At 38.4% G+C, this 26254-nt stretch overlaps 1 protein-coding gene across 25 annotated transcripts in view; it reads right to left on the bottom strand.

The window, feature by feature from the left end:
• Positions 1-26254, bottom strand: part of THRB (thyroid hormone receptor beta) — a 404443-nt gene that overhangs the window by 251888 nt on the left and 126301 nt on the right. For 3 of the 25 annotated variants that reach the window (XM_064588613.1, XM_054504449.2, XM_054504448.2), the window contains one exon: positions 21509-21605. The exons of 18 other annotated variants lie outside the window; for them this stretch is intronic. The gene's annotated coding sequence lies outside the window, so the exon portion shown is untranslated. Of the gene's footprint in view, positions 1-21508; positions 26039-26254 lie in introns of those variants that run through there. 4 more of the 25 variants (XM_054504446.2, XM_064588659.1, XM_045903890.3 and 1 more) reach the window with 3 other exon arrangements.

Raw genomic sequence — 26254 nt, forward strand, 5'->3', positions numbered from 1 at the left:
ACATGATGATTTAGGGATGATGTTATGAATAAAAAGGAGAAAAGACTGTGCAAATATTTAGATAAATGTAGTAAAATTATACTTGTTTGTAATCTATGCATTTGTTAGGATCACCTGAAATTCCCATTGTGAACAAGGATTTGTTTTAGATCTACAGGTAGCTCTTAATTCGTCTTAATGAAAATATATGTTTAGTGGGAAATTCCTCTTGTACTTGAAAAGAGACCATTCTATCCATCTTTTAATCTTGTGATCAGGGAAAGGCTAGTTCTTAGAAGTGGGAAGACTGAAGTATGAATGAAGACATAACTGAGTGATCTGTAAAAATACTAGATATTTCTTTTCTGACTCAATGGCCTGTCAGGTCTTTGAGGCTAGGTGACAATGGTCCTAGTAATAGGTCACTGATCCTTACCTCTTTAGAAGGGGAAGAATTGACAAAGGGCAAGAAGCCAGGAGGGATGTGCCACAGATAGGAAATATACGAACTAAGAATTTTGAACTCAAAAAACTCATTAATAAACATGTAAGAATTTTTTTCCAATGGTAAATACTATTTTGAAAAACTCATCTTACTAATACATTTTACTGTATCAATTTTATTTTATTTTTATCTTCTTATAAAGAATAACAGAGAAAATCTTGGGGGGAAAAAGAGAGACGTATAAGAAGAAAACAAACATTCCCAAATCCCACAACCCAAATATAATTGTGTTTTAAAAATTGGGTATATATTTTTTCTGATCTTTTGTTTTGTTTTTAATGCCAGAATCATTTGAAAGCATTTTATAATCATCATCTCATTTAACCCTATGGGGCAGGTATTCTTCCTACTTTATAGATGAGTGTTGTACAGCCTGCCTGATTCCAAAGCCTGTGCACTTAAGTGTTATGCTGTCTTGGATGCAAATGTGTGTGTGTGTGTGTGTGTAAATACATATATGTGTGCATATACATTTATATATGCATTTATGTGTTTGTTTCTATATTCATATATGCACAAATTTTCATAGTTGTGCCCTAAATGTTATAACTAATACATAGTATTTAGTGATTTCTATTTCTCAGTTACAACATATCAAACAAAGATTTCCAATGATGTCACAAAAAGCCACAAACTTTTTTGAGAGATCAGAAAAGGTCAACTGTTATTTGTCAGGTGTTGAGCTCCAAGAAAGGAGAGTCAAGGGTACAAAAATCTTGAGAATGTTTTCTGACTTGAAAAGAGACTAATTTCTAAAGCCAAGAGAAACACCTGACTCAGGATCATTGAAGTGGAAAGATTTTTGAGTATAACAGAATGTATCTGGGTGTTTCTTATTATTTGTTTTGTCTGAGCCACTTACCCCCTTCTAGGAGTGTAAAGTACTATAATGCAATTCCTATTGGACATGAAGATTCTGTGACAAGTCTCCAAAATTCAGAGAAGTGACTCAGAAAGGGGACTTGGCATCTCTACTCCACCCCACAATGTTGAGCACAAGTCAATGAATGTTTTCTTAAATGTGATATGTAACTCCTAAGCTTCATCATACAATTCTATGTACGATCAACCAATCTGTGTCCTCTTTGACTTCAGCAACTTAACAGTCCTCAACAAGATAATTCTTGTTCTCTTTAAGCCATGTTATTTCCAGTCCCTGCCATAATGCTTTTTTTTAAATCACTCACCACCATTATCCCAGTTTCTCTGGCAGAGAATTTGGACCCACTTTTACTCTCCCCTCTTCACTCCTAATGCATCAAACTACCAATTTTTTCTTTTTTATATCCTGGCATTGGCTCCTTCCTTTACCTACCCATTGTCCTAACCCTGGTCAAGGTCCTAGAATAATATTCTATCACAATTATTTCATTATAGGCAGCATTAAGAGGAAAAGGGGCCACTATTAGTAATTATTCTGGTACAAGTTTAAACCTGATTGTCTTGGGCACACTTAGGGAACCTCCTCATCTGCTTTCTCCTCATCTCCATTTTTCCTGCATACCATTGCCACATAATCATCTTTAAAAATAAAGTGTAAGCTTTCTGCTAAGGTTTTAAAAATCAAATCCATGTTTGGGGTGCCTGGATGGCTCAGTTGGTCAAGTGTCTGACTCCTGATCCCAGCTCAGGTCTTGATCTCAGGGTCATGAGTTCAAGCCCCGCAATGGGCTCCACACTGGGAGTGGAACCTACTTAAAAAAAAAAAAAAAGTGTCTGGTTTCCTCAATCAGGTCTTCATAATTTCACCACTTCCTAACTCTGTTTGTCCCCTCCTACTTTGTTCTCTGACCCTGCTATTTCAATGAAATTGTGGTACTCGGTGGTCTCTCAACATACCGAGCACACCCCCTCCACCATCTCTTTGTATCCACCCTACTCCTCTCCACCACAGAATTACTAATTCTTTCAAGTCCATTTAACTTTATATACCAGCCCTAAATGCTTAACCATACCTTCCTATGAACACATACACACTCTATCATTTAGTGCTCAGAATATATCATCCTAGTCTTTACTTTTTTTTTTTTTAAGATTTTATTTATTTATTTGACAGAGAGAGACATAGCAAGAGAAGGAACACAAGCAGGGGGAGTGGGAGAGGGAGAAGCAGGTGTCCCGCTGAGTGGGGAGCCCAATGTGGGGCTCGATCCCAGGACTCTGGGATCATGACCTGAGCCGAAGGCAGACGCTTAATGACTGAGCCACCCAGACGCCCCCCTAGTCTTTACTTTTGTCTCTGTGTGTCCCATCTAAACAAATAGTAGTCAAGAATAATTTACTCATTTAAAGAAAATGACAGCTCACAAAGCATCTTTTTTCCCCTATTTTTCCAGCTTTCTTAAGATATAATTAACACAACATTGTGTAAATTTTAGGTAAACAATGTGATGATTTGATATATATGTATTACTTAACACATCCATCACTTCACATAGTTACCTTTTTAAGTTTGTGATAAGAGCTTTTAAGATCTATTTTCTTAGAGACTTTCAAGTATACAATACAGTACTGGTAATTATAGTCACAAATTATAGTTTGTTGTTAGTATATGGAAAAGCAACTGATTTCTGTATATCAATTTTGTATCCTGCAACTTCACTGAATTTATTAATTTTATTAGTTTTTTTAAATGAATTTTAGGGTTTTCTATGTATAAGATCATGTTATCTGCAAAAAAGATCATGTTATCTGCAAATAGAAATAATTTTTCTTTCTTGTTTAAATGCTTTTTTTTTCCTTGCCTGATTATTCCAGCTGGGACTTCCAGTACTATGTTGAATAGGAATGATGAGAGTGGGCATCTTTGTCTTATTCTTGATCTCACAGGAAAAGCTCTCAACCTTTCACCATTGAGTATGATGTTAGTTGTGAGCTTGTCATTTATGGTCTTTATTATGTTGAGGTATGTTCTTTCTATACTCAATATGCTGAGAGTTTGTACCATGAAAGGATGTTTAATTTTGTCAAACACTTTTTCTGTATTTATCAAGAAGATGGTATGATGTTTATCTTTCATTCTATTAATGTGATGTATCACTTTTATTGATTTGTCTATGTTGAACCACCTTTGCATTCCAGGATGAATCCCATTTATCATGGTATATGATCCTTTTAATGTGTTGTTGAACTCAGTTTCCTTGTATTTTGCTGAGAAATTTTACATCTATATTCATCAGGGATGTTAGCCTGCTTTGCTTGTTTGTTTGTTTGTAGTGTCTTTATTTGGCTTTGGTATTAGGGTAATGTTAACCTCATAAAATGACATTGGGAGTGTTCTCTTTCTTCAATATTTTGGAAGAGTTGGCAAAAAATTCGTGTGAATTTTTCTTTAGGCATTTCATAGAATTCACCAGTGAATTATGGGCTTTTGGTTATGGGCTTTGTTGAGAGATTTACGATTACTGATTCAATTTCCTTACTCGTTGTTGGTCTATTCAGATTTCCTATTTCTTCATAATTCAGTCTTGGTAGATTGTATGTTTCTAACTACTTATCCATTTCTTTTGGTGTCTAATTTGTTGATGCATAGTTGTTCATAGTAGTCTCTTATGATCTTTGTGTTCCTGTGGTATCTGTTGTAATGTCTTATCTTTCATTTATAATTTTATTTGAGTCCTCTCTCCTTTTTTCTTGGTTAGTCTAGCCAAAGGTTTGCCAGTTTCGCTTATCTTTTCAAAGAATTCCCACTTAATTTTGTTAATATTTCCTATTATTTTCCTATTCTTATTCCATTTATTTGTGCCCTAATCTTTATTATTTCCTTCCTTTTGCTAACTTTGAATTTAGTTTGTTTTTTCTTCTAGTCCTTGAGGTATAATGTTAGGTTGTTTATTACAAAACACTTTCTAATAAATTATCTGATTTGGTCCTAAAAACTGAAACGGTAGCCATTATTTGTTCTCATTTTGCAGATAAGAAAATTTGATACAAAAGGCTAACAGATATAGTCAAGGTCATGCAGCCAAAATTCCCTTCTCCCAAATTTAGTAAAGTGAGTAAAAATTTCAAACATTAAATAGTAACAACATTCAAACAAAAGAAGAGATACAATCTGGCAAAACAATATCTGAAAGATGGTGATCAGGGAAAGAGAGATATAACAGTGTAGAGATCCAAGAGATAGTGATTCTATTTCCAAAGCAATTCTAGGAGAGCAAAGCAGTTCTGGGAGAGTTGAACAAATTTGGGGGGAATCGGACAAATGCCCCATAATTCAGAGGGCAGCATTCTGAGGGGCCAGTAAGCAACGTAGGCTACAAAAATTTTTGTAGACTGAGCTACAGTAGAAATCTTGACCCACTACCATGACACTGACTCACCTAAGGTAAGAAGACTCTTTGGAAGGGGGAGCTGAAGCTGGGGAAGTAAGTGCATTGAACTGCCTGTCAAAAGCAAACACCCCAAAAACTCTTTTCAAATTATAGCATAGTCTGTACCAAAGGGTTTCTTTCTTCCTTGCCATATACATCCAATGGATTACTAAATCATGTGGACTTTATTTTCCAAAGGACCATGACATGTCTCCCTTTTTCTTCAGTGATATGCTAGTCCAAGTTGCCTTTATTCTTTGCCTTATACTTCTGCAATAGCCTCCTAACTGGATTCTAACTAGGCACTTCCCCTTTTGCTCAATCTACCTTCCAGCCACCCTGGGCACCTTCAGTTCCCTGAACAAGTTATGGTCCTCTTGACACACAGTCTTTTCTCTGTCTGGAACATTCCCCTCTAAATCCCAACTCAGTTTTCCATTCTTCCTTCAGATTCCAGTGCGGTTGTCACTTCCTCAGAGAAACTCACGTGCTCTTCTTTGTTGCATTAATCTATAATCATACATTTACCTGTGTGTATGATTAGTATCGATTTCCCTCTGCTGAATTATAATCTCTAGGAAAGTTGGTGATATATCTGTTTTTGTTCATCATTGAATCCCCAAGAAGGTAACTGACTCAGAAATGGAATAAATAAATACATTCACTCGAATCCATCCTTCTATCCATTTATCCATCCATCCATTCGTGCAGTAGCTCCATTAAAAATACCTGGAAGAAGGGCACCTGGGAGGCTCAGTCGGTTAAGCGTCTGCCTTCGACTCAGGTCATGATCCCAGGGTCCTGGGATCAAGCCCCTCATTGGGCTCCCTGCTCTGTGGGGGGCCTGCTTCTCCCTCTCCCTCCCTTTCCCCCTTGTGCTCTCTCTCTCTCTCTCTCTCTCTGTGTCAAATAAAAAAAAATACCTGGAAGAACTAATAACTGTAGTTGTTATCTAGGGATTGAGACTAGGGGAAGGGATGGGGATGAAAAGCAATAATGACTACCTTTTATTTTAAGTGTTTGAATTTGTTTTCATTTCCATGAGGTGCACTGAATAATTTAAAAATAATGTCATAACATATTTTGTTGATGACATGAGATCAAGTATATCCTGAAAATGTCTCCTTCAGCCTAGAAGGGTAATTAAATAGTTTCTTGTTATCCTGTCAATAGGACTATAATTGTAACTCTGAGAAACCTTCATATTAACACAATTCCCTTCTCTTGCCAACTCAATTCAGTTCTATTTCAAGCGTAGAGTAAATAGATCCTCTCACAAGCATTCTTACATGTGTTTACATACTCATGCAAACACACATTTTTTTTTTCCTCATTAAAGGTGTTAGAAAAATTCTCCCAGGAAACTAAGTCATGTTGTCATAGTCTTTTCACAGAAAGGAACAATGTATGGGAAATAAGATTCTCTTAATTTTGATTAATAAACAAATCTCATTAACCTAATTTGCCTTAGAGTATCTTCCTTTGATGGAATTTACCAGCTTCTGCAACAATTCAGGAAGGCAAATTCTCAACAATTAGGGAAGAATTTTTGGAATTAATAACCAAAGAACCCTTTCTTTACCTTTATTTCTATTTAACCTATTGCGAGTCTCTCTCAGATGCCTCTTTGGTCTGGAGAATTATCTCAGCAGCAGCAGCAATTTGGGCCATACCGAGTCTTGCCACCTTTCATCAGACTTAACTGAAGAAATGAGCCTATGATAGATCTCTATGTTTGGTTTCTCAACAGCGTCAAGTTTGGACTTAGAGTACAAATGTAGAACAACCCATAGAATAAGCCCTATAGAGCAGAAATAAAGCAAGGCCATTTGGTTTTGTTTTCAGGTGTCCTGAATTGTTAAATGAGAGGGATGATCTTGAACTGTCATTTTTATCAAATTCTGCATTCTTATGTGTTGGAAACTGTCCCAGCCAGGAGAATGTCCAGAGCTGGAGATAAGGATAATCAGGACAAGATGAAGTATTATGAGGTATTATCAATACTGTACTATACTATAATTTGATTCAATGGACACAAAGAAATTTCATCCAGATAATATCCACCAGTGCACTTAGGAGTGGGGGAATGGTGAAAGGAGAGCAAAATTTAGTAGAAATTTGATTCTGTGAAAATCCATGACCTCCTTTAGAGGGCAGAATTCCATAAAATCATTCACCCTTAGTATAATTTCCACCCTTGGTATTATTCACCCTTAGTATAATTAGAGTGTGCCACTTCTGATTGCAAAAGCCCAAGGATTAGTCACTTGAATAGAAAGAGTTCTTATACAAGTGAACTCTGGAAAGAAGTCAAGAGTACTTCCCAGTAATTCTAGCACACTCCAATAGATATGGTTCAAAATACTGATATGTAAGTATTGCACTTAAAACCCATGCATCATTGACCAATATCATAGCTGTCAGAACAGAGGTTACTTTTGAGGCAGGAGACTGACAGTGAGGGGGAATGAGAGAAGGAGCCTCATTCCAGAGGTGCTGGAAATGTTCTATAACTTGATGTGGCTGGTGGCTCCACAGGTACATATATATGTAAAAATTCATGAAGCCATCCATTTATAATTTATGATTTATGACTGTATAAATGTAATCCCTTGATTAAAACAAAATTTAAGTAAAGGTATAATTTTCTTCTGTAAGGCTTCATTGGGGGAGAGAAATTTTTACCAAGAAAAATGACACAACCTGATTGTCATTTCTAAGATCTAATAGGAATTTTATGGTATAACAAGAATTCTATTATAAATGATGTCTTGCAGGTGTCCTAAAGATGGGGCTCTATTAATAACTGCTGGAGAATGAGAATGTAATTTGAAATGCTGACTCTTTATTAATAATTAGGCAAAGACAACTGGCCACCAGCCTACTACTTGGGAGAATAAACTATGTTAAAAATTTCTGCAACAGAAATTTCTTTCCTCTCTTGGCTTTGACATTCTCACTTATGTCTAGGGGAGCACTCAAATTATCAAATAATTCCCAGACAAAAATAAAATGCACTATAAACACACACACACACACACACACAGCATTTGTATGTACTGGAGGAGCAGAGATGGGCTGGATTTATCGTCACACTATATAAATATTGGGGGATTCCTCACTCCTGTTACATCTAACATAATCTGCCTTTAAATGTTTGGGATTTTGAACTATATATCATAAAAATGGATTCTGCAATTATATTGTCATTAGAATAAAAGTAATAATCTATACTCATTCTAAATAAGTCAGAATTCAATAGCATCATACAATGGTTTAACAGAAAAATGTATATTCCGAGTAGCACAAAAAATAATTAAGACATTAGAATAACCTGAGCTCACCACCCCTCCACGGGCAGTCAGGGCTATGTTCCCATATGGAACTGGACTACTGAGCTTCTAGAAAATTTCACAACAAATCATCATGTGTTAATCTTACCCTTTCATGAAACATTTTACCCAATCTTAAATATGAACTCTTATCCTAAAACTACAACTTCACATATTTCTTTCCAGCCTATGGCTATAGGAGCAGCTCATTTCTTATTTAATAATATGATGTACAACTTTTTAAAAGTCATTTTCCTTTACCTTCTCTTTAAATGTATACTTTTAGACTACTCAACCTAGATGTCTTTTCCTTAACCTCAATCCCACCCCATCCAAGCTCCAGCATCCATGAGAACCTCTAAGTGGAGGTTCCCAAGTCTCTTCTAGAAGAGCCTCTCTCGAAGCCCAAAACTCCAACTTTACAACCTGAAAGTGAGCTCATGTTCTCTCTCCACCCAACCTTATCTTTATCCTGTGTTTCCAACATCATAAACTCAAAACCTGAGCCACTGCACTAACCAAATCTTTTGCTTCCCACCTCCTACCTCCAGTAGGTCTCTTTCTTCCATTCTGTCTACTTGTCCTGTCCTTCTCCTCGTACAAAGTGCCTAGATAACATTCAGGGCCTCCTCCTCGGTAGCACCTGCCTCCAATATGTCCACTTATCTGTCTACCCTTCATAATCATAGTTACTGTTTCCACATGCAGATCTTGCCACTTCCCCTTCCACAACCCCCTCTGGCTCTCCATTCCACATGGACTAAAACTGAGTTTTGGTATTTAAGGCCACCGACCAGTACACTTTCATCTAATTTTCCAAACTTAAACTTCAAACCATGCTCCCACCCCTGGACCTCATGTTTGGTCATACCTCATGCATTTCCCTCCCTAAACTCAAAATATCATCAGACCTCTGAAAAACTGTTTCCTTCAGTTGGAACTCTCTGCTTTCCCATGTTTATTTCCAGGTCCATTTCAGGTGGAAGAGAGTACAATTTTATGATAAGACAGCAGACTTCGGCTTCAGAGTTCAAATTCCAGGGCCACCACTTTCCTCTCATCAAATCTCAGGTAAATTGCTTAATGTTTCTGAGAACCTCAATTTCCCCATCTCTATACAGAGAGAATGGTAATAGTATTGATATTATAGGATTATGGAAAGGACTTAATGAGTTAAGACATAAAAGGCACTTAACACAGGCCTTAGTACTTAACAGCCATTCATACCAGCTATTGTCATCATCATCATTATTAACCTACTTCAAGAAGATCTTCCCATCTCATCAATTGGAATGAATGCCTTCCTCCCCTTTGTCCTTCCACAGTGCACTGTCCATGGCTCTAATTATACTTTTCAAAATATGACAGATGTAAGAGTTATGAATGACTGCCTTATTGCACAAGGAAGAATAAATTCCATAAACAGTTATTAAGCACTAAACTACATCTTAATTATCAGTGGCTTATACCTTGTGCTTTGCATCTTTCTCTTTAGTTATCCCATTGTTCATTCACATCTTCCCATTTTGCAATCATGCTTAAGCTTGCAACCTGGAAAATGTGTTAAGGCCCTCACTTCCCTCCTCTTCATTATGCTAATACTCACCAAATCTTGCAGAGACTACCTCCTTAACACATTTTATAATCTGACATTCTCTGGCCCAGTTGGCCTTGATTGCCTTGGTGAATTGTTGTTCATGAAAATTATTATAATTGTTTCTAACTAGAGGCTTTAATCCAAGTGGCTTTACAAGACAACACTTGTGACCAGCCCTATGACCGCACCTATCACACTGTATTTGCCTCCCTATGCATCTGCATTGCCAACTAAATACCAACTTTCTTTTTTTTTTAAAGATTTTATTTATTTATTTGTCAAGAGAGAAACACAGCGAGAGAGGGAACATAAGCAGGGGGAGTGGGAGAGGGAGAAGCAGGCTTCCCGCGGAGCAGGGAGCCCAATGCGGGGCTCGATCCTAGGACACTGGGATCATGACCTGAGCTGAAGGCAGATGCTTAATGACTGAGCCACCCAGGTGCCCCTAAATACCAACTTTCTTGCATGAAGAGAACATATTTTGTTCAAAGTGGGTAGCTCAGGGCCTGGCACATAGTAGGCTATCAAAAAGCACATGTTGTAAATATGAATGAATGATTACATTTCATTACATCTCCATACACTTAGGTTGAACCTTTATCCTTACAAATGCCCACAATATGGATTGTAGGCCACATTACAGCTCTGAGGTTGAATCAAGGGGCTAGGAATTCCTCAGGGGATTTAGGAATGCTGTTCCAATAGCTTCTCGGGGAGGTACACAGGCCAGCAAGATGTGGGGAAGAAAAAGGGGGGACTGGGAAAATGGTGTATATGAGATCATCTCTCTTCTCCAGGGCATGATGTCAGATCAGTTCAAAGATGATTGAGACTTCGTCCCTTGTTTTCAGGGACAACACAGTCCATGCAGAAAAAATTCTATGATGGATGCTGTGATGCACCATCCAGATCCCCCTTCAGAGAGGAAGGACTGATTCCCCAGCTACTCAGAGTGGTGCTTGTCCCAATGGATATTTCTTTAGCTGAGGAGATCCTCATCATTCAAAGTCATACCCCTTCCCAAAGCAACCCACATCTGATGACTGGTCCATGCTGGGTATAAAGACCTACTCGGAGCAACTCTGCAGGACCATCCAGTTTTAGCCTTTTTGAGGTTGGCTGAGACCTCCATTGAGACTGGGCTGCAGCTCAACTTCTGCCTCTATCCAAAGCTCCTTCCTTCTCTTTCCCACTAAGCGTGTTGCTCTCAAGAACACTCTGCAGAATAAACCACCTCCCGGCTAAATTGTATTTCAGAATCTGCTTCCCATGCAACCTAACCTGTGACAATCAATAACAATGAAGATGAGATGGAATTTTATAACAACATATACCATAACCCAGAGGGAAAAAACTATTGGCCTTTGGGCTAAGTTTGGTACCTAGAATTGTTTTTGTGTATACCTTTCAGTGGTTAGACATGGTAAAATATTTGTCAAAAAAATTTTTTTTTAAGTTTTGAAAATGCTGAAAGTCTGCAATAATGGGCCAGCACTTGCGTGGTGCTGAGAGCTCTTACTGAGGGATGGTGAATGCTCCATTTAAATGGTGCTCATACCCTCCACTGTGCTACCGTCCGTACACATCCTTCATTCATTTCTTTTACCTGTTCAGCCCCAAGGACATTTGAGTTTGATGGGTCATGACCGATTCTAATATTCCAATTTCTAAACTCAAGGTAGGCTACCTCCTTGGTCAGCCTATGTCCCTCAATGACTTATACCTCTCATCTGACTTTTCCCACAAAATGTAAGCCTCTTTACAGGCTGGGTCTGTGTAACTGTCACATTGGTAGCTTTCCCCCAGCAGATGCTCTAGGTGGTGAAGTAGCAGCTGTTCAAAGCATGTTTGTTATGCAAATAGAATTAAATAGAAGACCCCTTCACCACTCTGTGGGAAGCAGTATCTACTCTTCTAGACTATTTTGAGGGAGACTCTGTGACTTTCTGGATGTAGAAAGATGTTTCCCTGACACACAGAAAGCAGCTCTTCTTTTCGGAAAACATGACCATTAGTGTGTTTCCAGAGTTTAAGGAAGAGTACCGGTTATTGGAGTGGTTTAAAAACCTGAGGCAGTAAATAACCCATATCACAGGCCTCATTTGCTTAGCTGAAGCCACCAGGAGCAAAGCCCAGGAGGATCTGGCGATGCAGAGCAGGTCCTGGCTGTGCTGCCCACGTGCAGGTAAATGGCTGAAGTAATTGTGATCTTTGGGCAGTCAGTCAAAAACACAGAGTCAAAACTATAAAAGGGCAAGTGCTCCCACAGAGGAAAAATGATCAAGTACTGTTAGACAGGATAATAGGTGACTGCTGACATTTCACCTTCTATCATGATAGCAATACTTTGAGAAAAAGTGCAGTTAAGGTTGTCAGAATTTCATTTTAACTCCCTCTTTGAGGCTGTTAAAAATTCACTCACGCTGAAACTTGTCTTTCATGTTCTCAGCCAGGTTTGTGCTTTGTTTTCAATCCGTTGTCTCTAATGGAATGCAAAGTGTAATGCAGGGAAAGGGGCTTTTCCCAATGATCTTTCTACAACCTGCTTCCTACCCCAGTTCCCTTTTCCTCGTTCACTCCACTCTCTGCCAAAAGGTTAGTTTTAACCACAAAAACAACACCAAAGTTGCACTGGACTGAGAGGATTAAAGGCTTTTGGCAGTGTTTATAAAGACAGCTGAAGCAATAAGCAATACTCAACAAATAAGAATCTGTTCAGCGGTGTTCACTAAAGGGAGTCACAACCTTAAAAATGCTGTTAATAGCCATAACAGATGTAGTAGAATCAACAGGTAACTTTATGGCACTCGCTGAATAAAAGATAACCAATGACAGGTCAAAAATGTCTTCATAGGCATGACATAAGGTAACAATCTGGTAGGGTGACATAGGGTGGCATCATCCCAAGGCTACATGTGTATAGTAAACCTACTGGTTTTGTTTAGACTGTATGCTCTTGGCACTCAAAACTCCCCATGACCCTGTCTTCAAGCCATCTCCCACTGAGGACAAAATGCTAGGGGAAAGGGAAAGACTGATGATTTATTGGTCAGTTACTATGCATAAGACAGAATGTTAAGCACTTAATAATCGTAAGGTAGCGTGAAGATACCAACATGCGTGACACGACCCTGATCCCTACTCTCCTGCTGAAACATAATTGAGCTCTATTTACCTGTGCATAAATGGCTTTGAAACACTCCCATGCTTGCTTTGCTTATCTTATACTAAAGCAGCTGTCCAGCTAGACTTATTATGTTGATCAGCATATGAGATATCACCATATATAATAGAGTATTTACTTTTGCATACATCCCACCAGCTCTTTGATAGACGTGTTAGGTCTTGTATGTGCTGTCCTTCCCATTACAGTAGTCCCAGAACCTGGGAAAATACTATAATAAGCCTATTATTATAAGCATTTCTGCAATACTTTCCATTTGCAGACTGCTTAACAATCAACTCTCTTCTTTATGTTTCACAAGAAATCAGATAGCTCAACACTTGTTGGCTTTGTTTTACGGCCTTGAATCCTCAGGCCCCAAGTTCAAAGAAATCAAGGGTTATGCAGCCAGCTCAGGCTTAAGACCAACACAGCTGCTCTCTTTTTTATCCAGCCTCTCAGCCAGGCTGCCCAGCTGCTTCCCAACCCTTTTACTGAATACATATATATGTATATATTTTATTTTTAAACTCTTGGAATTAAGAAAATTATAGTAAGAATATTGGCCCCAATTCTCCATTTTTAGCATGAAAATCTCACAGCCTGGGCTTTTGCCAAGTGTTGCTGGAATAATTTTGGCAGATCTGAAATAGTCCACAGACAAGTTTCCTCAGCTGGTAGAGAAACAAAGATGACTCTCTTTGGGGGCCATTTTACCCAGCCTGTGTCTGTGGCAGCAAGGAGGGAGGGGGCATCCCAGCCAGAGTTGAGGTGCATTTCTCAGGCACATGGGTGACAGGCATAAAAAGGCTCAGGTGGCTCTGGCTTTCCAGTATGTAATATTTGGCCATTGTTTTAGAAAATGGGTGGTAGGGGTGCCTGGGTGGCTCAGTCGGTTAAGCATCTGACTTCTGCTCAGGTCATGATCCCAGGGTCCTGGGATCAAGCCCTGCATCGGGCTCCCTGCTCAGCGGGAAGCCTGTTTCCCCCTTTGCCTGCCACTCCCCCTGCTTGTGCCCTCTCTCTGTCAAATAAAAAATAAAATCTTAAAAAACAAAAAAGAAAATGGGTGGTAAAACCTGGCCAAAGGCAAGAAGAATAACTACAGCTTAGCTTTGGAAAAGATCTTGTGAAGAGATGTCCCTCTCTCTGGAGTCAGGCTGTTTTGCCTACCATTCTTGAATAATGCCGTCATCCCATATTTGTGGCAATAAAAACTTTTATTATCACACATCATCATTTCATCATCTCTGTGAGACTTACTATTAAATTTTTGTTAAGCTTTGTTTTTTAAACTGTAATTTTGTGGCTCCGTAGTATATATGCAATAATTGCTCAAAATATTTCATTTGTAAATTATGCTAAGTGCTGCTAATATTTCTGTAAGTATCAAGAATCCTCTCAACTTAGAATGTATGTATGAACTGGGTATCCATTTCCATTCTATTTCCAAATCTAATTAGTTGCTAGCATTCTGTTTATTCCTCTTTAAAGAGCTGATTGGGTCAGCTGGTTTATCCCCCATCTTCAAAAACAAATACTTCTTCCTCTTTGTACTCTCATTTTTCCCAAATACATTTGCATCATCATCTCAACCACCATCATCATAACCAACATTAGCTGAGCCCTTTCTGTATGCCAGGCATTGTCCTGACAGTGTTACACGTGCTAACTGATTTCTCTTTGTAGTAGTCATGGGAATTATTATGATCCCTCTTTTCCAGATGTGGATACTGTGGTGCAAAGATGTTAAAGAATCCATACAAGAGCAGTCAGATTGGAATTGGGACACACGCAATCTGGCTCTAAAGCCAGGCTCCTTACCATGCTGTTCTATGGCCCCCCTGGTAGCCTGTTGAAGACACCGCCATTTCCAAAGCACTTTTATTTGCACCTTTTCACTTGATCCTTACAATCACACAAGATTTTGTTTAAACTGGAAACCCCCATTTTATTTTCTCCAAGCCTAGGGATATTATAGAATACTTTATTATTGTTGCATTTATTGAAGTTTGGCTATTTTTTTCCAAACGTAAATTCTAGATTTGAGAATTAATTCTAGATTTAATCTAAAGTTACACTATGGACTTCTCCATCTAAAAAAGTTAAAGTTATGATCAACTGTAAAGCATCGTCAAATTATTCTCTATGGCTTCTTTTTCCCATTATAAAGTCCTACATTTTTCAAGGGGATGTGCTCAACTCCAACAGAAATGGAGTATATTTAAATGTGTCTTAAGTTATAACAGACTGCATTTCAAAATCAAATAGTTTAGGCTTTACATATTTATAGTTATATGAGTAACTTTTGTACTTATATGTCCAGATTTATATATTCTGGGCCAAATTCCAAAAAAGGATTTTGAGGTTTGGAATATATACTGCTATATACTGCTTGGCATTTATATATACCTCTGTTCTCCTCTCTTAATGTAGAGAGTAAGTAGTTTATTCTACTTTTTAATATCTCTACTTATATCCACACTGTTTCTAAAAAGGACATGTATGATAATGTGGCCTAGTAAAAATAAGTGCTAAATTCCTTATTGGATTATTGTTTCTTAAATTTCTTATTGAATTATTGTTTCTTTTCAGGCTTACTCATTTACACTTCTCAAATTTGTTCTTCTCCATTTTTGACACATCACCATTAAGGGAATTCTAAGTGTTCTGTAGATAGCAGCTGAACTGAATTCCATAGGAATACAAATAATATAGATGCCACTTACCTGGAAGTATACATTGCTCTTGGGGCAAAATCCTCCCATGCTTGTTATTTTACTGATGACCTCCCTCCATTACAGGGAGGCCCATGGAAGAAAAGATCAGTATTTTCCTCATCATAGAGAGGCAGTGGAAGTGCTAGAGAGGATTACATGCCCCAGGTCACTTGAAGAAGCAAACTAAGTTTCATGCCTCCTTATAACTTCCTCTGTACAAGGCCTCACACACTTGTCATGGTAAATGTTCCCTCCTACTGACAGTCACATGAATACTCCTGCTGAACAATTAGCCTCTCCAAAAAGAATGTTAGGCAAACTTGGACTTAATTTCAGCTTGGTGGCCCATAAATACCTGCATAAACAAGCTCTACAGGCACCTGGGGAAGGTTAGTGTGCAGACCAAGGTCATAACACATTCCAGTGCTTAACCTAACCAAATGATACAGACCAAGAAAGCTTTTCCAAAAACAGGCAGCTGCATTTCATCTTTGCATATTCAAACCAAAGAAAATAAATACCTGCTGTTTTAAACAGCTGGGTAGTTCGCTGGAATGCTGATGAATCACCAAAGACATGGACAATAGTGATGTTTTTCTTAGGGTGGCAGGAACACCCCATGAGGCAAGGTCCTATACCCTGCCAAAAAACAAGGGCCTTCAGACTACTGAAGGAACAGAATGATATAGGAGAGGGATCTGACATGTCGAATTGTAAGTCCAACTTTCATTTTGGCTAATGGTCCTTTTAGTTCTTTAGGTTCAAGGCATGAAAAACAAATTTTAAAACTGGGAGTGCACCATATCTTTGGTATTAAAAGGGAGAGGGAAAATAACATACACTAAATCCCAACTCAAGGCAGGGATTTTACACTTATCTCAGTTTATCCAATGATGACCATTAATAGATATTTTTAGATTCCCATAACACAGAAGAAAAAGATGAGGCTCAAAGAAGTTAGATACTTTGCTGAAAATTACCCAGATTGTGTGGTAGAGTCAGGATTTGAACCCAGGCCTATGAGATTCTGTGCCCATTTTCCCTGTTGCCTTCTTGGGATAAAAAGGTATTTGCCTAGGGGATTTATGAGAAGTGATAGAAGTTTCAATATAATCCCCCAAAGCATACCTTAACTTGCCTTCCTTAAGCTCAGCAGTATAGAAAGATATTTGTCTTGCATGTTCCCTTCCTAGACAAGCACACAGAAGCCATTTGTGGCAGATGAACCCACGTGCACAAGAATCAGCACTTTTAGAGCTGAAGAGAGGGAAGGAACTTGACTTGTTCCTAAACTTGGACTCTCCTTCTGGTGACTTGACAGGGGTTTCCTTGCTTATTGGTGGAACTGTTCCCAATCCTATCTACCACCCCCCCATAGCAGCACAACACAGAACTTTGGGTATGGATGGTATAACTTTCTTCTTTGGACTACATTTCACTCAAGGGCCTTCTGGAGGGATGGTTTATCTGCTGTTTTCCTGAGCATTTGCAGACAAAACAATTTCATCACATTCTTGGAAATAATTTACTTATAATTTTCAGGGAGTCTCCTTCTTTCATTCAAATAGGTAAGAGCACAAAGCAAACAAACATGATCAATAGCACCATAGCATTCCGCCGGACATTTCCTGACTTACAGGTCACACACTACAGTTTAAGTGTGTGTGTGTATATTAGCACACAAAGGTGAAGACAACTCCTTCAGAAACCTTCAGTGATTGATACCACTCTTCATCTAATTTCTAAGTACTCCCCCCCCAACCTCCTACTCCCCATTAGGGAGACCTCAGCATATTGATCAGAGGCTGTGTAAATGCGTTCTTTAGTAGTTCCAAGTGTGTGTTTAGAATTTCAACCAGTGTATAGGCTCCCTGGGGGCGAGCAGGAGGAAGTTGGAACTCTCTGGCAATTCATTTTTGGCATAGATGGCTCATATGCCATGCCCCATGAAGTTCATCACACAGCTGACTTAGAGTAAGATGTTCACTAAACATCAGTGAAGAGATTATTTTAAAAACTCGCTCTAGGAGAACCACATACAAAAAAAAAGTTGGACCTTTCCTCACACTGTACAGAAAAATTAACTCAAAGCAGATTATAGACCTAAATGTAGAGCTAAAACTGTAAAACACTTAGAAGAAAATGTAGGAGAGAATTTTCATTACCTTAGGTTAAGCAAGGCCTTTTTGGATAGAATGCCAAAAGCACTAGCAACAAAGTAACAATAAATTGGGCTTTATCAAAATTGAAAACTTTTCTGCTTCAGTGGAGACCTTCAAGAAAGTGAAAAGACAACCCACAGAATGGAGAAAAATATTTGCAAATCATATTTTTTATAAAGAACTTGTATCTAGTATATATAAAAACTTTTACAACTCAATAACAATAAAACAAATAACTGAATTAGAAAGTGGGCAAGGATTTAAATAAACATTTCTCCCAAGAGGATATACAAATGGACAATAAGCACATGCAAAAATGCTCAACTTCTTTAGCTATGATGGAAATGCAAATCAAAACCACAAAGATACCATTTTACACCCACTAGAATGGCTATCATCAAAAAGATAGATAACAACAAGTGTTGACAAGGATGTGGAGAAACTGGAACCCTCAGACACTGATGAGGAAGGGAAAATGGCACAGCTACTTTGGAAAAATCTGACAGTTCCTTGAAAGTTAGGCACAAAGTTACCATAAAACCCAGTAATTCTACTTCTAGATATATACCCAAGAGAAATGAAAACATAGGTGCATGCAAAATCTTGTACAAAATGTCTGTAGCAGCATTATTCATAATGGCCAAAATTTAGAACAACTCAAATATCCACCAACAGGTGAATGGATAAACAAAATATTTTATTACCCATGCTATGGAATATTATTTGGCAATAAAAATGAATGAAGTACTGATATACGCTATAATATGTATGAGCCCTAAAAACATGTCATGAGATTGAAGTCATTCACAAAAGGCCATAGATTGTATGATCCATTTTCATGAAATATCTAGACTAGGCAAATCTATAGAGACAGAAAGTAGGTTAGTGGTGGCCTAGGGCTGGGGTGGGAGTGGCGGAGAAATGGGGAGTGTCTGCTAATGGATTTCTTTTTGGGGTGGTGGAAATGTTGTAAAATTGACTGTGGGGATGGTGGCACAACTCTGTGAATGTACTCAAAACCACTGAATTGTACAATTTATATGGGTGAATTGGATACTATGTGAATTATATCTCAATAAAGCTGTTAAAGATCTTAAAAAAAACCTCAGTTCAAACCTTGGTTCTTAGCCCTGGCTGCTCCTTAAAACCACCTGGGATGACTTCTAAAATCCCAATGCCCAGGCCAATCCCTAAACCAATTACATCAGAATCTCTCTGGGCAGGACCCAGTATTTTTTGCTTTCTCTGCCCAGGTGATTCCAAGTTGCAGCCAAAGGTGCAAACATTGAGTTTCCTGCTGAGGGGTAAAATGCCATAATACCCACTTCTCCTTATAGGTGTTTCTGCCTAGTGTCTTGTTGGATCACATGTCATCTTAGACACTTGCCAGGAGTTATCACTATGATGCTAATTGGCACCTTTAGGGTCCCTCTCCAGAAGAGACCAACATTTGTAAGATACTGAATGGGTGGCCTCCTCTCCTGGAGGTCACTGAAGGGGGACATTATACTCTACCCAATGGATACTTGAAATTCCGATGTTCTTTTTCTTCACAGGTAAACTGTGTATTTAGGCTTCTATGGCTCTTATTTTGGAATCTTTGTAAAGTAGTGTTCAAAAGGTGTTTTGAAATAAAATGCATAGAACTAAACCATTTACCTAATTGAGGAATTTCACTTTGGTTCTTTTCATCTAAAATCCCACAGTTTCAAAGCTATTAATTTATTGCTAGAACAGTCCAATCCATTGGCTAGAAAGAACTTATAAACAGAACTTGGGACTGCTGTTTTTCTTGTTATCAGTGCCAGATCTAATGACCAATAGCACTCCCTTAAAAAAAATCTATCAATTGTTTCTTTCCTATTCTTAAGCATAACTATGAGTCAAAACACTAGTTTATATGATCCAAAAAATAAAAATGACATGTTCCCCAATTTGGAAGCTAGGAGTCAGGGCAGCAGTTAGAATTCAACATAGGTCATGATGAGTACCAGGTGTTGTATGAAGTGTGGAATCACTACATCATACACCTGAAACTAATATTATGCCATATGTTAACTAACTGGAATTTAAATTAAAACTTAAAAAAAACAGGGGAAAAAAGTATTCAACATACAGTCACTTTCAGTTTTATGAAGGAAAAAGACTAGCTAAATATTTTAAAACATTTAGATACTGTTAATATAATTAAAAGCTGCTATCAAGTTTTAAATAGCAGAATTTATTAACTGAGGGCAAAAAAACAGCATTTGGGGAGATGATGAACACTGGATTTGTAAAAGGAAAAAAAAATAGTGTTTGAGGATTGGTTTGGTATTTTTCATGCTTTGAAATCAGACACTCGGGAATGGCCCATCAAAACAATGTATTATCTTGGATGTGATATGTAAATTGGTCATTTCATTGCTTAGGGATTTGTTCTACATTTCTGAAAGTAGACTCATAATATAAAACCACATCCAGCCATCAATGGGTACACAGAAACACTTTCTCTCTTTTGCTCTTTCATCCTTTGGCATGCAATAATGAATAAATGAAGAAAGCATATGTCTATTGCAATCACAGAGTAATTTTTATCAATGTTAATGTGCACAATGAAGCTGGTTCTTGCATGAATGTGCATTTTAGCACATTCAGCAAGTCTCCTTTTATATGGAATAGATGTCTCATTTAGGATGGCTCTTCTACTTTCAAAGGTGAAGGAGAGCTCATTTGGTCAAAACAAAGCAGCTGCTGGAGGAGAAGTCATCTCTTAGTCTATCAGCTATTGTAATTGTAACTTCTCCAGAAGCATAAAGATTAACAGCAAAATTGACACAAGTATCCTCTATATTTTACTATAACTGATCATGTGGCGATGACAAGAATGATGTGGAATGCAGAGACTGAAAATACCTAGTACAAATACCAGGAATTAACCCTTATGTGTCACAAAATGGGATCGAACATGACTTTACAAAGATTCCAAGATACGAATCATGTAGGATACACAGTTTACCAGTGAAGAGAGGAAACCAGAAATTCACATAGCCACCCAGAAGAGCATAATGTCTCTCCTCGGGATAAGGTAGGGCAAGGAGGCACTGACAAAGGAAAATGTAGACAGTAAAAAACTCAGGTCATTGAAAATAACCACAAAATTCCACACATAAGTTTTTGTTGAATTTTGCTCCCCTCAGTCTAACCAAAAGGTACAATGGTGGCAAAAGCGACCAATTTGAGGTTATGACTCATTTTTCCAGCCGAGCGACACAATGGTAAGAAATGTATCATCAAAAGGCGGGACCTGTTACATAATTTGGTGCTGAGCAAAATGAAAACGCAGGGACCTTGTTCAAAAATTATAGAATGTCAAGATGGCAAGCACAGGTTGCTGTCCATGCAGTCAGCCCTGCCAACAGGTTAGGAATAGGGAGGCAGCATCTGCCTAACCTATACCTGGGTCTGCTGTTTTCTAGATAGTTTAGCTTCTCTTGGCAAAACACACATATACACAGACTCTACAGCTTAGGAATGATCCTGTGTCATTTTCTCATTTATGGAAACCAACACCCAGAGAAACTAAATGACTTGTCTAAGGTCATGAGTTGAATGACAGAGCCAGCACTAAATCCCAGGTAGCCCGACTCCCACACTGACAGTCTTTCCCCTGCACCATGCTACTGGTCTCCAATTTAAATGTAAATAATTAGGAAATACTAACTACAAAAAAGGGGGCAGTGAGGGGAGGACATTACCTCATCAGAACTTCCTTTTCAACTCTTCTGTGCAAATAATAAAATGCAGTCTAAAAATCCATTTCAAATTCCTTTTCTGAGTCAACTCTTCCACGTCCTAGGGAAAAGGTATCAATCACATGACAGCTTCAAACACTGAAGCAAATTATCTTTGCCACGAGCTCACTTGAGCCCTTGGAGTTAACAATCACAGACCAAGGTGGTTATTAGTGGATGGTTATGAGGCAACGCGTTAGTAAGCTAATCAGTGTTCCTGTACAAATATTTAAAATAATTCTTTTTTTTTTAAAGATTTTATTTATTTATTTATTTGAGAGAGAGAATGAGAGACAGAGAGCACGAGAGGGAAGAGGGCAGAGGGGGAAGCAGACCCCCCGCTGAGCAGGGAGACTGATGTGGGACTCGATCCCGGGACTCCAGGATCATGACCTGAGCCGAAGGCAGTCGCTTAACCAACTGAGCCACCCAGGTGCCCCCAAATATTTAAAATAATTCTGAGATAATTTGAACTTTAACACTGAGCTAGCCAAACGCATTTGTAATCTGAACCCAAGATTCTAATAAGTTACTGCCTTTTGGATGTCCTTCAACGTGAGGGACATTTTTAGAAAGATTAGCACTTGAGTGGAAACAGAGACTGACATTTTCAACGTAAACATGAGACTGGAGCTTTTTTTTTTTTGTACAATACAAAATGCATGTGTCTTCCTCACTCAGGTGTATGTGTAAATTTAGTACAACAAAATGTCTGGTGCAAGGACACTGTTGTTAAAAGATACTGTACAAATCAAATATAAAGGAAGCTTTAAAGCTTATAAAAACATTCAAGCAGGTGATGAAAGAGTTCAAGGTAGGCTGGCAAACAGCATGATGCAATAAAAACCCCACTGTTCAGAGAGGCAAAAGACACCTGTCAACCCCTCTCAACAAGGCACGGGGATTAGGGCCAGATAGATCTCCGGTTCAAATCCCAGCTTCACATATGTGGTTAATTCATCTGCAAAATGGGGTTGATACGAAGCCAAACAGCTGGATCAGATGCTTTCTAGATGCCTCGGTGATCTCTGAAATCTACGATGCACAACCCTTTAATTATATCTTATTGATTTGCCCCTCAGAATTTTTACTGGGTGGGGTTTAAAATTAGTTTTGCATATACAATGCTTTCCATAACTTTACAGTCTATAGGTAGCAACAGGGAAAAACAAAATATTCTCTGGCTTGGATAAATTTTGGCATAATTATAGGTCTGGTGTGTGGAAAATGAGGGCCGCATGAAAATGGTGCAGAGACATGAGTAACCCAAAGAGTCTGAGACTACAGCACTTACATCTCATTAACCACCAATTACCGTATTTATAATTTAACACAAAAAGGAAAAACACAAATGGGTTTTGAAAAAATCTCTTTTATCTAGACTTCAGTTAATACTTGGCTGCTACAGGCAGAATTAATGCAATAGGTTGAGAAAGGGAGTAGTTAGATTGAGAAATAAAAACACTTTTTGATAACATGTGAGACTATAAAAATGGCTTGGCTGAATCTATTAACCAAAGATAAATAATACCCTGCAGGAGGAAAAGAAACAGCTTTTTCTGGATCATAAGGTCTGGCATGTTTTTAAAGACCTTGCTTTCACTAAAAATGTAACATATCCAGTTTAAAGAGACATTTTTTAAATACGTGATTTCATAACACTTTTGCATCTGAAATCTTGTCTCTGGTCTGGCAACACCGTGTTCAAGACTTTCATCAAAACATGGGGAGAAAACCAGTTCTTATTTATTTGTGCGATTTCATTATTAATCTTCCTATTATTGCTATCTCTATTATTACTATTGCTATTCTTATTACCACTAGTAATGCTGTTACTACTACTGCATCCACATCTGCATTTCTAAATGACCATCTGATGGGAATTCTAGTGAATAATATTTTTTTCCCCTTCGGTAGGTAAATATTTACTTTCATAAGTAGCTACAAAACAGTTTTCCAAAGTGAATGAATGTACTCTTTACCCTCTCATCAGCAATATATGAGAATTCAAATTCCTCAACATTCTCATTGAAACTTGGTGTTATCCTTTTTCTTTTTTTTTTTTTTTAAAGATTTTATTTATTTATTTGACAGAGAGAGACACAGCGAGAGAGGGAACACAAGCAGGGGGAATGGGAGAGAAAGAAGCAGGCTTCCCGCAGAGCAGGGAGCCCGATGCGGGGCTCGATCCCAGGACCCTGGGATCATGACCTGAGCCGAAGGCAGACGCTTAACGACTGAGCCACCCAGGTGCCCCGGTGTTATCCTTTTTCTTTATTTTACTCATTCCAGAAAATATTGAGTGGTTTCTTTTTTTTTCTTTTTTCTTTATTTTGTTTTTTAAATTTAAACCCAATTAATTAACATATAATGTAATATTGGTTTCAGAGGTAGAGGTCAGAGATTCATCAGTCTTATATAATACCCAGTGCTCATTACATCATGTGCCCTCCTCAGTGTCCATCATCCAGTTACACCGTACCCCCACCCCACTCCCCTTCAGCAACCCTCAGTTTGTTTCCTATGATTAAGAGTCTCTTATGGCTTGTCTCCCTCTCTGATAACATTTTATTGCTCAGCCCCTGAGTCTCAGGCTAGCTCCCTCTAGTGAGTCTATTTATTGTCTATACCTCAATGCAGTCCATGGGCCAGAAGCTTCATCACCTGGAAGCTTATTACAAATGCAACCCACGAATTCAAAGCTCTGGGGTTGGGGGCCAGGAATTTGTGTCTTAACAAGCTCACCCAAAGATTCTGATGCTCACATTTGCAGAGGAAGTTGACCCAAATGCCAGGGAAGGAGGGATGGGAGAGAACTGAGGAGGAACACCTGGAGCCACCACCTGCAGACTTGACCTTGTCTGCTTCAGGGCAGGCTGCCAATGCCAAGGAGAAGAAAGCAAAGTCTGGGATAGGTTTGCAGGAAACAGAATTCCTTCCCGCCCCAGGATGTGGTTGCAGAGGCTCCTGCCTTCAGCTTCCAGCTTCCAGGAAGAGAGGCACCACCAGAACTTGCCCCAGCCATTGCTTGTCTCTTTTCCCTGCGAAATATTAAAAAGGACGAGACTCCTTATTTTTCATTAATGCAGGCAAGTCTGATGGAATCAGCTATGGTTTCTGAATTAGTATTTCTTAACGTGTGAGGTTTATGCATTTCAGGGACTTGTTGATCCCCAGTCCCACCAAATCAAAGTCTCTGGGGGTTTCAGGAGGCTTTAAAAATCACTCCTATGCTGTGTCAAATTTGGGTACTGTTGTTTTATTTTTTTGGCCTCACTTGACACTTAGTTTAGGATGAGGTTTCAGAATATATGCTCTCATCTATTTGTCTATCTTCCCTCCCCTCTTTCTTTCCTTCTGTAATAACATGTTCTCAGTAAAACAAGAAAATTTAACACACACACACACACAAAGAAGAAAAAATTACCTGTACTTCCATCACCATCTTGATAAATACAGTTAGATAAAATAATGTGTATCAATGAAATAAAATTAGGATATAAAATGGTTACATAATATCCAAGAAAAGATACCACAATATATTTTTGTCACCTATTATTAAACATCTAGAAGCTTTTGTCTAGATTTTCTGCTTTATAAGTAATCATAAGCAACTATGTAAAAAAACCCAAAACTTTGTACTCATTCCTGGCCAAATGACCTTCATGGTCAATTCTTGGAATTTCTGATTCAAAAATTGTCTTTCCTTAGAATGCTTGACACACATTGACAAACTGCACCTAGAGAAGAGAGTACCCGTTAAGAACCATATTAGGTTGGGGGCACCTGGGTGGCTCAGATGGTTGAGCGTCTGCCTTCAGCTCAGGTCATGATCCCAGGATCCTGGGATTGAGCCCCACATCGGGCTCCTGGCTCGGTGGGGAGTCTGCTTCTCCCTCCCCCTCTGCTTCTCCCACTGCTCATGCTCTCTCTCTCTATATATATCTCTGTGTCTCAAATGAATAAATAAAATCTTTTTTTAAAAAAAGAACCGTATTAGGTTGCAAGTTGGTAAAGCCATGTTAAAGGCAATTTCATAATCTAAATATGGAAAACTGAGTGTGTGTGTGTGTATATATACATATATGTATATATGCATATACATATATGTACATATATATATATATATATACTTTTAGACCTGGAAAGTCCACATCATGGTATACAACCTAAAGTGACTCTTTTTTTTTTTTTTTTTAAGATTTTTTAATTTGGGAGCGAAAGAGAGTGTGCACACATGAGTAGGGGGAGGGGTAGAGGGTTAGAGAGGGGAAGCAGACTCCCTGCTGAGGAGCCCAATATGGGGCTTGATCTCATGACCCTGAGATCATGACCTGAACCAAAACCAAGAGTTGGATGCTTAGTCAACTGAGCCACCCAGGTGCCCCTAGATGACTCTTGATTAAGGAAATATTCACAATAGTAAAAAGTTGGAAATAACCTAAATATCCATCAATGTAGGAACAAAGGCATAAATATAACACAGCAGTTAAGATATATGAACTAGAGGGGCACCTGGGTAGCTCATAAAAAAAAAACAAAAAAAAATATATGAACTAGATCTATATGTATCAACCTCGATCTATCTCAAAAAAGTAATGGCATAATGTTACATGCAAAAATCTTGGTCAAGGGGCACCTGGGTGGCTCAGTTGTTAAGCGTCTGCCTTTGGCTCAGGTCATGATCCCAGGGTCCTGGGATTGAGCCCC

Source organism: Mirounga angustirostris, unplaced genomic scaffold (assembly GCF_029215605.1).
Source record: "Mirounga angustirostris isolate CCGP_5_RB_7025 unplaced genomic scaffold, mMirAng1.0.hap1 SCAF_1, whole genome shotgun sequence".
NCBI lineage: Eukaryota > Metazoa > Chordata > Mammalia > Carnivora > Phocidae > Mirounga > Mirounga angustirostris.